Here is an 18943-nt window from a genome sequence, read left to right as displayed (position 1 = left end):
CATCAACTCACGTATCTTGGACATTGGCTTAAAATATATTTGTATTATTGTTGAATCTATCATACTATCGTATAAGAGCCGTGAGTACGTGGTTTTACCACTCGGAAATCAAGGAAAATTTCTTTTCCGCTGCATTTAATTCGATAAAAATGCTTTACAGTTACAATTTTCATTTTTTGCTCTCACAAATGTGCGTATTATATACACCTAAAAACCTACAGATAATTTATACTGCAAAATAATTTTCATAAACTAAGCAGGAAGTAACTGCTATCAGCTATGTGGAAACATAAGAATAAAAAAAGTTTTTGAAAAACGTTTTAGAAAAAAATACAATGGTGAAAAGATAATTTCGTCTTCAATTTCAGCAGATGGAAAATCGTGCTAATTAAAAAAAGTTGAAATTTCGGGCTACTTGTACTCTGTCAACTTTTCTCCAGGGTACTCTGGCAAAATAAACTTTTCAGTGAAATACGGTTGTCTAAAATTCAAGAATGAAAATGGTTCAGTAACAGATCAGGTCTGGCTACAACTTTAAGCTTTTAATGACTTTAGAACTAGCTTTATCTGGCTAAACGCTAAACGCCAAAAAAGGTACACTGAGTCTTTGAAATGTATATTTTTTGGTGAGAAATTGTAACACCTTGAAAATATGACGGTTTGTCCGCATCCGCAAAGTAAAAATTTCCGTCGTTTCGGTGGTGCATATATTAAGATGAAAGTATTTAAAAGAGACTTCTGCTTTGCCGCAGTTTGTTATTAATCTTGCAGAGGCAGTACATACGTGTGGGATTTAAAAATTGTCATCTGGAATTATTCATATTTCAATTAGAAAATCTGCCAAGTAGGACCATTTGACAATAATTAATGACTTTACATTTCATATTATTAACTCTCTTTTTCAGATGAGAGTTTAAAAATTTATTCATACAAATTCAAATGTTTTTTTATCGTCGTCATTGATTACAACACATTGACTTAACGATTGCATGGTCTTTTCCTAAATGAACATAAATAAGTGCAACAATTTATCATATTTCATTAAAATACACCCATTGTATATTCACCACGATCCCAAAGGTAAATTTGCAAAAATTAATCCAATAAGAGAAAAGTTTGAATTCCAATGAAAGAGACTGCTACTTAACGCTTTTAATTTTAATACTTAAAATAATAAATAAGCTATATTTTATTCACGAATTAGTTTTTAATTCATACATACAAAAGCAGAAATGCAATAGAATTAAATTGTCTAAGAACTACTTTTGTATAAAGGACAAAAAATTTCTGATGAAATTACTCGTCTGTTTTTTTTAAATCATTTATTTAGTTCGATTAAATTACTTACGTATATAAACTAACCTATGCAAGTTAACATTTCATTGTTTATAAAATTATATTTTTTCAGTAAGCATAACAACTACTTTTAAATACTATATGTGATTTGTTTTTTGTGTATAATGTCGTGTTTCGCAACCTCTCGCAATCTTTAGCTTACGTTTCGAACAGCATTGCAGTGTCCATCATCGGGGCAGATGTGTAATATAGGGTTGTAGTATGGTTATGTATGAAGATGCGATACCGTGTTGCCAGCTCCAACCCTCTAAGAGCTGACATTAACAAATTTTTAAATTTGTTAATGTTGTCCTGTCCTGTTGTCCTTTTGTCCTGTTGTTGCTGTCCGAAACGTTGGCTAAAGAAGGAGGTAGCGCAACACGGCATAATACCCCAAAGACAAATAACTAATACTTTTGGCCGTGAAAATCTCAAATCATACATTTTTAAATCCATTCATTTTTTCCTGCATTTTTCAGACTTTCAGGCATTTCATCATACCTTTTTATTCATTAAATGTAACTGTTTTTATCTTATGCGGTAATCCTGAAAAATGAATGTTAAAAAAAAAAAATTATAATGTAAGGACATACAACACTCTAGACGTTGTACTATGTAGAGCTGGAAATTTTATAAATTCTGTTGAAAAATGCTGTGATCCTATTGTAAATGAAGATAAATTTCACCCATCGTTAACTATAAACATATGTTATGCTCCTCGCACCTCAAATCCAGGTACAGATTCTCCTCAGGTCAGGGCAGGGGTTGGGAATACTTGGCGCTTTCACAAATGAAACTACTAGGTATTATACCAATTGTTATCGGAATGCTTGTGGCAACCTGTCTACCAAAACTCAACAGACGTGAATACTATAAGTGAAATCTTTTACAATCTAATTTATAATATATTTGACAAATGTATACCGACTTCTACACCCCGCACTTCATAGCTCAGAGTATACCCTAAATGGTACTCTCATCATATTATTAGTAATATTAAAAAAAATATATATGCTACATAAAAAATGGAAAAAAAGTAAACTCCTCGCAGACTACGCTCAATTCTTACATTACCGTAATTTAGTTAAACCTGAGATAAGAGACTCTCAAAAAAATTATTTAAACTCCATCGAACTATCATTAGCTTCAGATTCCAAACTGTTGTTTTGAACTTATGTAAAGACGCTTAACCCTAGAAGCCTTATCTACGCCTGCGAGGCGTACACAAAATCTTAAATTCTATTTCTCTTTCTAACGGTTGAAGTTAGTTCCTCGTGCTCTACCAACCCAGTGGCCGACGGGAGCTTGCTAATGGTACATGTATTACTAAGGTAAGTCCAGCCATTTCTGAGTTTTTGAGGTATAGTACGCCTGCGAGACGTATGTTTAGGCTTTGTGTGACTTTTAACTAAGATTATGTGTTTATACTTTCGTTAATTTTTCGTCCATTTTATGTTTATTTTGCATTGTTTCAGATACCAACATGTCATGGTCTAATGTATTAAACAATAACGATATTTTGAAAATCTTAGACCAAGAAGATGGTCTTTCTCTAGGAGAATCAGCTTCTGAAGACGAGGACAGCCAGTTTGTGGATGACATTCATGTAAGATGAGAAAAACTATGTAACTGAAGAGGTTTTCCCTTAGCAAGAATCTGCTTCCACTGAAAAAGCTGACTCAAAATTGCAGAAGCTGACCTAGCATCTGATTCTGCTCATGTTTCGCAATCTGCCAACTCACGACAAATTTATCATGTTCCTGGAAATACTCTTCGCAGTAAGTATGGACGCGGGATGTTTGGTCAACTAATAAGGGTCAATAATGTCACAGAACTTCAGCTATGAATAAAGTCCGCACCTCTCGAGGACCAGATCAAATTACAAATTAAATCTAGTGGACACTTTCCGATCAAATAGGCGGAAAATCCACGATTAATCAAAGAATTCGAGATCTCGACCTGTTGGCAGTTCTACATTTTGTTTTGATGGCCCTCTGACACTTCTATCGTATAAACGAAAACTTGCAAGTATGTTCTACCGTTTATCTTCTTGTGATGAAAATGCAATAATTAATAATTCACGTGGCAAACCAGACATGATTCATTTCTACAACCAAACAAAAGGAAGAGTAGATTTATTTGATCAAATGTGCTCCTCAATGACGTGCAGCCGCAAAACTAATAGATGATCAATGGGTGTATTCTATGGCATCTTAAACATGGTTTTGTCAATTCTGCTGTAATTTATGACCACAACATGATCAAATAAACTCTCAAAACAAAAGAGAAGCCAGGCCTTGTATTCAGACTTGAAGCTCCGACTTAAAAATTTAAGCCAAATTCTCGCAAAACCTACTGATTCAGGTTATAAAATTCAGGCAGGAGAACCAGAGCCCAAAAATTGTAAATAATGCCCTTTTTGCTGCTAAAAAAAGAAAATGTCGAAATTAGTGTGCTGTAAGTGAAAAAAGTCAATATTTTCTGAGCACAAAGTTGATATCTGTGTAGATTGCTCTAAAATTATATCTAGTAATTAAAAGCATGATAACTTTTAATTTTTGCCCTAAGAATAAGAAATTAATCTTAAAAAAATATATGATTATTTAAAAATAACATATGTTTAAGTTGATTTTTAAGAAGATGATTTTTTTGTTTGAATATAAGCATAAATTTTTGATTCGTTGTAATAAATACCTGTGATAGTAGTTTTCATTGATAAAACTGTGTTTTATTATTAGTTTACATACCAACCTTAACTTTCCATTGAAAAATAGGGCACAGTTAGGTATATTTTGGCCTACTGGCTGTCATTTACATGTGTACGCCTCTGAGACGTATGTTAAGGCTTTATGTACTTATAAAATAGATTAGGCTTCTAGGGTTAAAAAATCAAATAACGCATTTAAATCTATGACATTTGATGGCAATGAATTAAATACGTATGATGATATTGCATACAGCTTTGCAGAATTCTTTTCATCCGTCTATATAATACTAAACAACCAACTCTTGACGTTAACGCCATCATGAACACTGAGCAAATAGGTCAGCCGTTCGACTTAGTCAAAATCACAGAGGAGGATGTTAAGACGGAAATATCCGCACTGAGTAAGCCCAGCTCAATGGGATCTGATAACATACCAACGTTCATTCTTAAAGGTTGTTTTGACTTTTTTTATTTTACCATTGTGTCATTTTTTTAACACTTGCTTAAAAACTGGATCTTTTCCGGATATATTAAAACTTACCAAAATAAACCCGATACATAAAAAGGGTGATAAATGCGATATCCGTAACTACCGGCCGGTTGCAATTATTTGCTCTGTAGCGAAAATATTCGAAAAAATCCATCATCGGTATTTGTACAGCCATGTCAAACCTCTTCTTGACGATCGTCAACATGGGTTTAGACCCCAGATGTCAGTATCATCAAATCTACTATGCATTTCCGACTTACTATCAAGAATTCTCGACCAAGGAAATCAAGTAGATGTTACATACTTCGACCTTGAAAAGGCCTTTGACAAGGTCGATATCAATGTCCTATCAAAAAAAATATCTACGTTTGGCTTTTCCAAAAAAAATTTATTACTTTTTGCTTCATACTTCACTAATCGCAAACAGTACGTTTTTTATAAAGGTTCTCGCTCTGCTGAATTCCTTTTTTTTCTGGAGTCCCGCAAGGATCAATTCTTGGACCGCTATTATTTTTGTTGTTCATCAACGATATTGGCTCAATCATCACTCATTCCTCTTATTTATTGTTTGCTGATGACCTAAAACTCTACCGCAAAATGAAAAATGTCGCTGACTGTGTCCTCCTACAAATTGATGTGAACTCTGTCGCAAACTGGGCAAAAATTAACTGCTTAAGCTTCAGTGCACCTAAATGCAAAGTAGTATCTTTCACAAGGGCAAAACAGACGATCATATTTGAATATTCAATTAACGATAACATTTTTCATCGCTTTAGTCAAATAAAAGATCTAGGGGTTACTTTTGACAGCAAAATGACATTCCACCAGCACACAAATGACTTATGCAACAGAGCATATAAACTACTGGGCTTTGTCATTCGCAATTCATGCTCATTCCAAAACCCACTAACAATTAGGCTACTTTACAACTCACTGGTGCTAAGTGTGCTGGAGTCGAATTGTATTAATAATAATAAGAATTTATTCCAGAATGTATGCAGGGGTAGTGCAATGCAATACATTCCATATTTGAAACAATATACATAATAAGTAATAAAAATAATAATAAGGTTGGTAATAAAGTGGCGATTCCGACAGGCACAAAAAAGCGGAATTTAAGTGAAAAAAGATAAAATATAAACACGAAAATGAGCGTGAACAGCCGTTTATGGGGGATATTTGCACATCTCCCGTCTCCAGAGGGCCATCAGAGGGGACTCCATCCAGGCAGCCATGGCAGCGATGATTTTGTTACTAGATTGGCGTAGTCTGCGCCATAAGCTTCCCATGTGATGGCGGAGAAGCGCTCTGAAAGAGTGTACTCGTCTCTCCAGGAACATTTCCGTGGCGCTGCAGTATCTCGGTAGGCGGAATAGTTGGCGATATGCATTATTGTATGCAACTTTTATCTTATGCCATTGGGATGAAGTGTAATCCACCCACAGCTCTGACGTATACAGCGAAGTGCAAAATGCATTGAAAAGTATCTTTTTCATGTTTGTACTGCAGAGATAAAAACGCCTTGACAGCATACCTGCTCTAACGGATATCGCTCTTCTTTGTCTTTCCATATCCTCGATGTCTTTTAAGTCGTCTGTGATAATATGTCCCAGGTATTTGACGCTACGACTAACATCCATTTTCCTTCCATCTAGCCATACTGAAGGTGTTAGCATGTTTTCGTTTTTGCATTTGAAAACCATAACTATTGATTTGGACGTATTATATACAAGGTTATGATTTTTTGCAAAATCTTCACATATTTGGAGTAGTTTCATCAGTGCGCTAAGTGACGGTGCTAGAAGAACCATATCATCTGCGTAGTTAATATTGTTTACACATACTCCTTGAACATGGCAACCTATCTTACTGTTATTAAGTCTTTGAATTAGTTCATCCTTGCCTTACGCCACTTTTCAAATAAAATGGGTTGGAAAACTCGCCGGACCATTTCACCACATTTTCTTGCTGCGTGTGCCAAATTGAAAGAATCGCTATTATATCTTCTGAAACTGCTCTTTTCCTGAGTTTTTCTCAGAGTTTATTGTGACAAACACGATCAAACGCTTTGCTTAGATCTAGAAAGCAGGTATAAATTGGCGTTTTTCTTTGTTTATAGTAGCTAATGGTTTCTTTTAAGGAATATATTGCCATAGATGTTGACAGTGCAGATTTAAATCCGAACTGGTTATCCTCTGTCGTTAGATGGTCTGTTACGACCGTTGATAAAATTGTTTCAAATATTCTTGCCAGGGCGGTCGAGAGTGAAATCGGTCGGTAGTTATTGATAATGGATGGATCAAGTTTTGTTGATTTAATTATGGGTATAATTACCGTTTTTGTCATTTCGTTCGGGATGTACCTATAACGCATAATATTTGAAAATAGTTTTGCTAGGATAAAATGAATCGCTAGCCCAGCATACTTGATGTGCTCAAGAGCTATTGAGTCATGTCCTGTGGCTTTTCCTGTAGCCATTTCTCTTACAGCTCTTTCTACCATATGTGGGGTAATGCTGTTAGTGGTAATATTACCTTCGGTTTTCAAAGTTAAATTTACATTCAGAGATTTTTCCGCTACTTCTTCACCTACCATGGAGAGGAAGTTACGAAATTCATTGGCGATATTTTCCTTTCCTCTTACTCCATTCACACAAAGAGGAGTTTTCATTTTGGTTTTCAATTCTGAAGAGGTTTTTTGCCAAAATTTATAGAAATCTTTATTTATTAGTGAGGTGGCAATACCATCCATTCGCTGTTGGATTTCTCTTTGTTGGCATTTTTTCAGACTACTTTGAAAATCGTTCGGTACTTCTTCCTGTCTTCGGCAGCTGGCCCTGATAGTGGTTTTCCAGCCTCGAGACATGAAAGAAAGGCGCGTCTCGATGCTGCATATTTGGCTGCAACCAAATGATTCCATCCCGGAATGTTTCTATTTTTTCGACTCGCGTTATTAAATGTGGTAGAGGCAGCACTTCGCAATGCATCTACAACATTTTTATACAATTAATTTATTTGATTTTCATGTGATTGTGCCGCTGATTGTATATCAAGGTCTGATTGGTCGAAATCTTGAATTATGTTTAGAAGATTGCTGTTAATAGTTTCAGTATATTTTGTTATTTCAACATTCGAGATTTATTAACATTGGCAAGTGGTCAGACCACACTGCATCATATTGGACATCTACGCTAGCTATAGCGTTTTCCAGAGCTTTTGTGACGACACAGTGATCTAGCCAGCTTGTGGTACTATGGGCATCACTCACATATGTAAAAGTAATACAGTCCATCAACTTGATATCGGCACAAACGTAGCAAAACTCTTTGCAAAAAATTTCTAGTTCTCGGCCAAACAAACTTTTGGGATCTGCATTGAAATCGCCTAAAATAATCGCACTCGTCGAATTTCTTTCATTGATTATTGCGTTTACCTTACTCATGCAATTTGTGAATTCCTCGAGATTTTCGGGTTTATTTGTCGGCATATAAACTGAAAAAGTTAATATTTTTCCACTGTTTACAGTTACTTGTATTGCCGCCAGTCTTGGCTCAGAGCATTCCACTATGTCGACAGAAAAAGAATCCCGCCATAGGATTGCGACCCCACCATAAGGTCGTCCAATTAAAGGGGTATCAGCTAGATTTACGGCTGAAGTTCCATATCCTGAAAATCGGGGATGAATTTTTGAAAATATGTTTGTTTCTGTTGGTAGAACCCATGTTTCCTGGAGTAGTATTATATCATTAGTTTCGCATAAATCTTGTATAAAATGCTTTGTCCGTCGAATCGACCTACAGTTCTGAGATGCGATCCGTAGAAAATTTACATTTTTATGTGGATCCATTTTTAGAAGTTTTATCTTCTCTGTTCAGCGTGGAGATCGGTTTTTTAAAAATAAAGTTTCGGACTATGATACCTGGTGGCCAAATTTCCTCCTTGATAATTTCTGAGAATTTTTCGCTGTTTATTCCAATTTTAAAAGTTGAAAACTCGCCTGATTTTGCCAGAAATTTATCTATTTTACAATGTAAATTGTGGGAGATCAATAAACCATTTATTTCATCGGTAGTTGTTTCCGGATCGAATCGGGAGGCAACTATGTACCTCTGTTTTGGAAGTACTTTTAACCCGGAGGTCTCGTTTTTTCCTTTTATTAAAATACGTGAGTTTTTTCTTTTTTTGTAGGTAATTTCTCTCCAATCATTCGTGGTTTCTGATGTTTGATTAACAAGGCTCTTCAGATTATTTTTTTCTGTTGAAGGCGCCTTATTTGTTGTCATCGGATCGGTTTTATCCAGTGTACTTGTCCCTCTGTGAGATTTATTCCACACATTGTTTTTTTGGGTTGGCTCATTTGATTTAACATTGTTTGAGACGTTATCGGTAGATGGCATCGTTTGCTTGATGTTCGCCTGATGATTTAGTTTGCTACAAGTGGGCTTTAACTTTGTATCATCGTCAACAGATGTCATTGTATTATCTCTTTGTTTATTTTCAATGAATATATTGTTTTAAAATCTTGCAGTTCCTGTCGAATTTTTGTAACATCTTCGCAAGTTGCGAAGTTATCGTTCAATGCATTCAGTTTTAGATTACGCATGTCGTTCTTCAACATTATTATTTCTTTTAACAAAGTAATTACATCTACATGATCAAATGTTACTGGTGGAAGTTTATTGATGTCTAAAACAACAAATTTTGGCAGAAGTTTGCCGTCAGTTTCTCTCATGTATTTAATCAAATCAGTGATTGACCTTTTCTTTTTTCCCTCACCGATTCTCCTCGTCGAGGGGCCTGGAGGTTGGCCCAGAATACTCGTAAGTAGAGTTCTTGAGGAGTCGATATCTTGTTCCGTAAACATATCACACACTTGGGTTAGACTAATGTCATCCATCACTTCAACCTTTTGTTGAACGAAAGCCAGAACTTCGTTTATGACGAATCCGCAACTACATGGATTTGCCATGTTTATTTATCCCTTGCGTGCGTTTGCCGTTTGTTTCGTTTAAATCAATTATTTAATTTTAAAAATATACGATTTAAACTTTTTTTTGCGTAAACAGACCTTACGTGCGCCACGCCGACGCGTACATTACTCGTTTTGGTATTATCTGGGCCCCATTTGAAGCATCCTATATTTTAAACATTGAAAGAGTTCATAAAAAATTCCTACGTTTTTTTTTATTTTTACGCCTCTATGGAACATATCCTTATTTATATCCATCGAGATTTATTCTAGGTATGACTAACTACCATTCTCTAGAAACTCGTAGATGTTTTGCGTTGCTAAAATATTTCTTTCAATTAATCAATGGCCCCGTCTCTAACGGTGAGATTCTGGCGCAAATCAATTTATTTGTCCCAGAGTCTCACTCTCGGGCACGTCACCATAACATATTATATTGCCGATTGAGTAATACAAATCTGTACCCAAATTCGCCCGTGGGAAGAGCGATACGCTATTTAAATATATTAGATGAAAATTTCGTCATATTCTTCGGAAAATTCAATGAGTTTGTAAGGTTTTTGGCGCCACATTCTCACTGTGAAAATGGTACTTTTACAAAAAGTTAGATAAAAAATCCGTAATGTTATAAAATTTTTTGTACACAAACAAAATAAAATAAAATAAAAAAATAAAATAATTTTTTTTTTTTTTTTTTTAAATTTATATTTTTTTTTTAACACTTTATTTTAATAACACTCAACCGGTCTAAGAAGTATCCTTCCTTCATCAGGAGAAGTTTTGATATAACCTAGTTTTTATGTTTCTCCTGATGAAGGAATGGTATTTCTGAAAACGGTTTAATGTAATTAATATAAAATTGTAAAAAACACAGTTATATGTTTTATGTTTATATTGTAAATTCAACGTTTTTTACAAATATGAAAAATTGTTATGCTTATTTAAAGAATATAAAATTTGTAAGCAATGGTATGATACAATTTACATGTAAGTTGGTACACATAAAATCTAAAATAAACCATCTCAATAAATAAATAAAATAAAAATGTTATTTCATCCCCAGAATCGAATGTTCCAAAAGTCTTTTATTTCTATTAGAAGCTAGAAATGTTACTAATTCATCATGCTTGCCCATAAAGTTAAGCCCTTAAGTCCATGTTGTATAAGGGTTGATAGGGTCAAAGTCTATTCATCAGTATTCAACTCTGTTTATACGTACACGAACTTAGCAAGATCTCTAACTAAATGAAGGAAATGCGACCCAATGCTCCTTAAATCTTTAATTTCCTCTTTTACAGCGTTGAAGGTTCCAATTCACATTTATTGAAAGCTTACGATTTTTTTTTGGAGTGTCGATAGACATAGTAATCGAGACGTCACCATGCTTTCAATTTATTTGTTTTCTTTATTAGGTACTAACACAAAGTTTACAACAGCTACACAATTTGGTACAACATCTGGTAATTCATCTTCAATAGAGTAAAAGATATCACATTTTAATAATGTGAATCTACTCGAGCGATTGGTGTGTAAATATATCCTGAGTGAGCGCTGGGCCCAAGCTCACTCAAGAACACGCCCTGCATAGTTGTACTATGTTGTTAATTTATTCTTCTTCGTATATTTTTGCATTTTTTACATATTTATTGTAAGAAATATGTATATCCATATGGGACGTGTGGGATTGCACTAACCTCCCCGTATCCTGGAATAAAAATTATTATTAATAATGCTATTATTAATATTATATATATATATATATAATATGGAAACACGTTTAACTGCTTACTGCGGCTTAAATTAAATGAATCTGACCAGATTTCACCAAATATCCCATATTTTAAGGTTCTATAAATTTGGCACATTATGGCAACTGATCGCTCTAAACCTTTTTGCAAACTTGGCATAATATGCCAAAAATAGCTTCAGTGGATATTTCTATTCACCTTTTTAAATTTATTGCATGTATTTTTATTGCGTTAGAGAGATACTTACACAAAAAGTTTTTAAGGTTTTTCAATGATTAAATACATTTAGCTACTGTTTTAGTTTTTTTTCATAATAACAGCAATATTCATATATCCTATGCTATTCTGTACTAGCACATCTAATCTGTTCTGCCATGTGGTATCTTGAACAAGTCGTGACGACGTCCACGGATGAAGTTATAAAGCATGTATAAGCCACAGCATTCCAATAGAAATATAAAGAGAGTTATGTATTAGATTAAAACTAAGTATTGCAAGATTTGCAGAATATCTGGTTTCTAGACTACATATATTTCCTTGCTCAAAAAGTCCAAGGTGCATGAACTTCTGATAAATTCCATGTGTCCGCATATATAATACATTTAGTTAGGTATGGAGTACATGGTACACTCCAGTTTACTTCGTATAATGCCATCGAACATGGCTACAATTGCATCTGGGTCATTAAAATTTAAACAGTTGTTATGTACATTAAACCATTACTACTTCTTATTCCATAGAAATGAACGCGAAAAAAAATAAAAAGATTTTCAAGTGTTACCAAAGTCACTTTTGTAGGATGATCTCTATTTCTTTGATTTCTTTGTTTAGGGCGTCGCCAGTGCCAGTTCTCAATAAATAAAAAGTGGTCTACCTCTATTCTGTACGAAAGACAATAAAAATGTGCAAAAAGAAAAGTACCGAAAAGTGCCTGTATAATGAAAACACTGCAAAGGTTTGCCCAGATCGAGTGAAATTCTTTTAGAAAAAATCATTCCAACAATTCTATTAACTTACTAGTCAAGTAGGCGGTTACTAACTGTTAGTTGGTCGGAAAATATACCTACACCGATTTTTGGTTAATTGGTAATTTTTGTTTAGAGAAGTTCGAAGTTACTCCCTCTAACCATGTTGAAAATAATTTTGAAAAGTAAAAAAATAAACTATAGGCTTGTTTTTGGATTCAAAATTGAAGTGGACACCAATACAACTCGGTAGCTTGGTCTCCCTCTTAAAAAAATCACATTAGTAACATTGAGCGAATACAACAAAAAACCTACGTTTTATAAATTTTAAATTAAATATCCCACTAGAAGACTAACAATATCATTTCTTATTAAATAATCTAAAAATACACACATTGGAAGACAGGCGTAAAATAAATGACTTCACTTTTTTATTCAAAATTCTAAACTCTAAATTCGACGGTGCGAACTTCTGCAACTCATAAACTTACGAATACCTACAATACAACACGACAAAATACACTATTCCACTGCAACACACATAAGCGCAATTACATTGCGAACTCCGAAATACAACGGTTTCACACTATGGGAAACCAATACTTAGGTTATGTCGATATATTTAATATTAACTTGGTGAATTTTGTGGATCGATCACGTAAAAGACTTATTTCAACACTATTCGTAAATGGAAGTTCTATTTTTTTAAGCCAGTCAAATCGCTGTATTTTTTAATTATTGTTCTTGTTCCTTGTATTTTTGTTTCTTGCGTGTATTATTTTTTAATATTATTTTATTATTATTATTTCATTCTCATGTTTCAAAATTTTCTGTCATTAAAATTGTACCACCTACATGTAAAAGCCCTCTGGGCGTGAAATAAATAAATAAAAAAAAATCAAATTAAAAAATACTTTATTTTTTAAACATTTTCGTTTGTAATTTTTGAAAAGCAGTGAAAGAAAAATTTTCAAAAATATCTTCCAATTAGACGATAAAAATAATTACAGCCGAATATGTTGGGTTGTTTATTATACACGACATGCCTGTTCTTAAGAAAATATTTCTCTTCCGCATTTCAGCAAAGTCCCAAACAAAATTTTTAATGAACCAGACCGCTGCCACTTACTAATGGAATAAATTAAATTATGTAAAACGGGCTTAAAAGTTCTTAAAAATAGCTAATAAAACTTCCAGCAGCATTATGCAAAGCCATTACAGTATTGGAAAGCACCTACTTGCCAACCTCGTTAGTATTAATTTGATTCGGTGTCAAGTTATTAGTTGCACGTGCACCGTGCAGCAGCAGAGAATAATTAATTGTTATTATTTCCTGCAAGATTATTTATTAAGGTTTCTGCGTTGCCGTGTTACCAAGAGAACTCAAACAGAGGTGGCAATTACCTAAGAATGATTTAATCTTTATTATAACTAATTAGTACGTAAGCATTATTTGTAACTACACAATGTGTCATGTCATGTTTGTTGATATTTTTCTGAACGGATGTTCACAATACGGTTTTGACTGTACTAAAAGGTATGTATCTCAAAAGAAATGGATACATTTACTGAGTGTCATTTACTGCGTGGATACATTTACTACTGTTATGTTATCAATTAAGAATTTAAATTATTAAAAAAAATCTTTTTTCTGTGGTGTCATCATTTAATTGTGTTATATATTGTTCAATACATAAATAAATATAATCAACAATTTGGGAGGCGGGTATGTGTACCGCCGTCTCCCCGGGGACCATTTAATGGATAGTTAACACTTCTGCCCATGGTTACTCCAAGTTATTCTCCACGTTTGGTATCTTAGCAGGCGTACCCAGGTATATGGGGTGAGTTTTTTTCCAGATTGGTTGGTTGGCGGGCCGAATCGGGAGATTCCGGTTGAGGGAGACCCTTTGACCTTTCCAGTTGGACTCTCTAGATCCATCGATTTGCACCACTCACACCATTTTCTTTCTCAGAGCTTTCCCTTTTTCCCTTCTTTTAAAAAGACCCTCCACACACCATCCCTTAAGATGGTTTTGACGGAAATTATTTTCTTCTGGCCTTCTGCTTGAAGGTAATATTAAAAAAATGGAGACAAGAGAAATAAAAACACAGCAATGGTACTAACATTTGAAATGATTTTACTATCTAGGTAAAGTGATTTTAAAAATTTAAACAAATGTCCAAGATTCAAATAGCGATAAATTACATATCTGTAATAATATGATACCAGAAGGTAAAAACCCGCTGTTGCGGTTTCAAAACTTCAATGGTTATTTTTGGAAATAACAGAGGGCACCACTTCCGTTTATAACAATTCAAAACTGTACAGTTACATAGATAAAAATACTATCAGATATTATAACATGTATGTATTATATAAATGTAGGTTTACAGGTATGTATTATATAAAGAATTATTTGTATTTTTACAAAAAAAAAAAAATTATTCTCTGTTTGATTTTTTTTTATTTTGTTTAAACTTCTCAGGGTTCACTTAACGAATAAAGTCCGATTTCACGATTATTTAGATGTCATTAAATAACTAACTTACTGGACTTTCCAACATAAAATCCCGTGGTTTTTCACGGGAGTAAAAATCTGAGGTAGTATCATATTAAAAGTTTGTAAATGGATATTTTTATTTAATTTTTGGCAATGATGGATAACCGCTGGAGTAATTTATAATATGATTGCCCACACCACAGATATGAAAAGCAATATTTCACTCTGGTTAAGTACTGACCCATATCAAAATATCACATTCATTATTTTTTTGCTGCTTTAAACAAGCAACGTTGTTTAAACCACAATAATGCTCCGTGATATTTTGATGTTAAGTCGGAAAGTTGTGGTTTAAAAAATACAATATTATATAAAAGTGTATTTTAACTCGAATAATTATTTTAACATTTTTTCAATATCCATACTATACATTACACGACACAAAACTAATATATATATTTTTAAAATGGACTGTAATTGTTATCGAGGTTTCAAGATCATTCGACCAGATTCATTTAAAGGGTTAAAACGGGGAAAACGAGGAGAGACTAAAAGTTTTACCTTACTCGCTCATGCTTTGTTCTTGTGTAGATCTCGACGTATATGTTGGTATTACCTTTTAGCTGCTGAACAACATGAATATGAAAAAATTTCACCACACGACAACATTTCGTTTGGGGATTTAATTGACCCGATTCCATATGGCCAATTTACGATAGTAATTTTGGGGATCTCAGTGAGAAGGCACAAAATGAAAAACGTGTCGTGAAGGTCACAGTGTTAATTGGTGAGTCAGGTAGCCGTGATGAGAATTGACGTAGGACAGATATAGTATTCTCCGGATGCAGGCTGTGATGGCTGGTCAAGCGCGGGTCAGTGAGTCGACTCCGGGCGCTGGTGACCGGACTCGTTGACTGTCGGGCACTGGCAATCTTGGCAATCAGTATTCCAGTGCTGACGGGAAGGCCGAAGGTGCGGTGGACCTTGAAGGCGGTTGAGCGGGAGCTGCGTAGACCAGTGAAGATGCTGCGTGTCCTCGTGGTGGTCATGGTGCGTGGATGAAGCGCTGGTCAGAGGCGCTGGAACCAGGGCGCTGTAATCCGTTGTAGCGCTGGTCAGGGACGGTGGCCAAGGCTCTAGGATGATGTTCCGATAGAGTCCATAGTTGAGTACGGGCAAAACCGGGAATATTGTCCTTCGCGCTAGTAAAAAGAGCGCGGGTCGTTGATCCTTGTTGAATGACGGTGGGCTGATGACTGACTGACTGCTCGCTGCGTCGGAATTATTTATACGGTACAGCTGACGGCGACAGTAGGTAGGTGAAATTTCAAATAAATCGGAGCCACTTGCTCAGTCTGGGCCTTTCGGGAACTTTCGGCGGCGTCGCAATTATGCATAGGCGATAGGCTCAAACCTTCTGGCGAGTTGGCGTAATGTGCCAGACCGATTGCGACGTATTGTCGTAGGTAGGTTGCGTTGTTTACGATTTGTTCTAGGTAGTAATTTGCAAGTACCTAAGTAGGTCGAGCTTTTTACTATTTATGAGTTAGTCTGGATTTTCCTCTTGGCGCCACATAATAATCCCATTGTAAGCAGCAAGATAAGATGCACCATTAACGACGACGAGAATACGAATGTTTTTTTTTTATATATTAACTCCACACAGGAGGCCCTGAAGAAAATAATTTCCCTCAGGGCCTATGTCATCTTTGGGGATGCTGTGTGGAGGGTCTTTTTGTGGAGAGGAAGGAGTGAACATGGGTCTTGAAGAGTCCAATGTTGTAGGAAGGAGGAAACACAGAGGCCGGAAGTTCGTTCCACAGCCGAGCTGTTCAACTTAAGAACGAATCGTAGAAGCGACCCGTTCTCATGTGACAAATATCAACCATGTACAAATGTTGGGCACGCGTTTGGCGTGTATCCCGACTACGCACCGGTGCCGAAGGGATCAATGACGCTAGTTCCTCAGAGCATCTTCCATTCTAATACCGATAGAACAAGGACAGCATACCTACCTGACGCCTGTGCTCTAAAGATTGCAGTCCGTTTGTTAAGATTGGGGAATCTATCAAACGGACCGCCCGTTAAGTTAGTCAAGTCAGTGAGATGTCAGGAGTCAGGAGTGTAGGTGGTCATTTTTTCTTTCTTGCTGTAGGTAACTTTGAGGGAAAAAGAGGAAACAGGGAGATGAAAATATTAGTTTGGACCTTCTGATATGGAATATTCCCAAAGCTGTTTCACTATCAAACACATACTTTGTAACATCAAATGCCCTATAGATTAAAATAATATTTAGAGTCATCTCGATTTTGCCTACCGTAAAATGGTTCAGATTTGAAGGATATTCTATTGTATACCATCAATTGTATACTAATAAAAAAATAGCTAATCTGTATAAAACCACGATTTTTTATTAATTTATTGACCGACCGGTTCCGTTTAGCTCAAACATCATCAGGGTTTATTTTTCATCACTGTTTTATTTTTATTAAATATGTCAAATCACAAAGTAATTGCTCTCTACAATATTATAATTATATTCTAACTTATTGATCGCATCTCTGTACGTGGAAAACGTTGCATGTGTTAGGGTGAACGGTGGTTTTACGGGGTTGTTTGACATCACAAAAGGTGTTAAGCAAGGCTGTGTAATGTCACTGTGGTTATTAAACCTATACATGGAGAGTTGTATTTTTTACATTAACCCCACACAGCAGGCCCTGAGGAAAATAATTTCACTTAGGGCCCATGGCATCTTAAGGGATGCTGTGTCGAAGACCTTTTTACGTGAAGGAGGGGGACGAAGTTTTTCGGAAAGAATAAATAATGATGGGTTGGTAGGAATCTAGGGATCAGTATCCAGGAGTGACATACAAATAATCTTTTCCTCAAGATGATGATTGCTCAAGAGACACCAGTTAGAGACGTAAAAAGATATCACTAAACCAGTCTCTCGCAATCCGGCACGCCAGGAAGCTTGTTGGCACATGCATTCTTAATAAACTTCACCCGATATCTGACTTTGTTCCAGAGTTTCAGTTCTTGCATGTACATCTGGAAAAAAGAGTTGTAGATTTTCTTTTGCAGTTTCTTCTGGGTAATAGTTTTTAAAGGTTGATACGGGTGCATTGTTTGGCGGATTCGTAATTACTCTGTAGATATTAGGCCAAGTAGTTTCCTTCGTTTGTTTTTGGTAGTTATCCCATTATATTTTATATATTTCTTTTCATTAATAGTTTGTGTGGTCGATAGATCTTTCAATTTCTCTCCTGTATAATGGACATTGGTGTGTGCCATATTTGTACCTTAATGAAGCTGTCTTGAATTGATGAGGTCTTTCAATCCTATTTTCATTGACGAAAGAACAATATTTTATCTCTACAATTTTATCTTTATTGAGAAACTATCTCATATGTTTCCTTATCTCAATGTGTATTTCAGTGTCCGAATACTAGATAATTCACGCAATGCCTTGTTGATGTAAAGTTTTCAAAGCAGATCTTTTGGATTTCAATATTTCCATATCTTCGATAAGAATGTTTGTGAGATGCAGGTTTTTATTTTTGTGGAAGAATTTTTTTTTGACTCCTCCTTGAGTCTTTCATTATTTTAATTATTAGGGAAGTTCAGCTCTTTCTGAACACGTTTCAGGATTATTTTTTGGTACCTTTTCTTAGTGCAGATCGCAGAACTTTTTTCAGATGATGAGATTTCACAATAGTCTCTGCATCCTGTTTCTTTCTGCAGTTTATGATTGCCCTGCCATTCGTTGATTGCCATATTAAGTTTTCGCGGGTCTAGAGCCTTCTGTATTTATTTCGTAACCTCGGCACTATCTTTTTCGCATTTTCGGCTGCGTAGTATTAGAAACCTTTGATCCATTTCAAGAGCCTCCTTTGTTTTTTCTATTTCTAGATTCAGCTTGTTCCAAATTATTATTATATTTGGACATTTTACTTCTAAGGACGGACTATTTTCTTTAAGAAGTGTTGATATCGTGTGATTTGACTTTTCGAAGAATCTTTTCACAGTGATTATATCTTCCCGGTTCCCGATTATCATGGAGTCATTTTGGCTTTTAGTGAATTTGGGCATAAGGTTAAGGGTTTTGTTGATGTAAGCATTTGACTACTTGTTGAGTGAGTGCATCATTTTGATTTTTGAGGAGAAAAATGCTAAAGATAGCGACCTTGAGCGTTTATAGAAAGTTATGCTTGTGTATATTT

The sequence above is a fragment of the Hesperophylax consimilis genome, chromosome 10, assembly GCF_061612785.1.
Source record: "Hesperophylax consimilis isolate HC1 chromosome 10, BYU_Hcon_1.0, whole genome shotgun sequence".
In the NCBI taxonomy this organism is placed as follows: domain Eukaryota; kingdom Metazoa; phylum Arthropoda; class Insecta; order Trichoptera; family Limnephilidae; genus Hesperophylax; species Hesperophylax consimilis.
The sequence above is the reverse complement of the archived record's forward strand: the minus strand, read 5'-3'. Positions refer to the sequence as shown.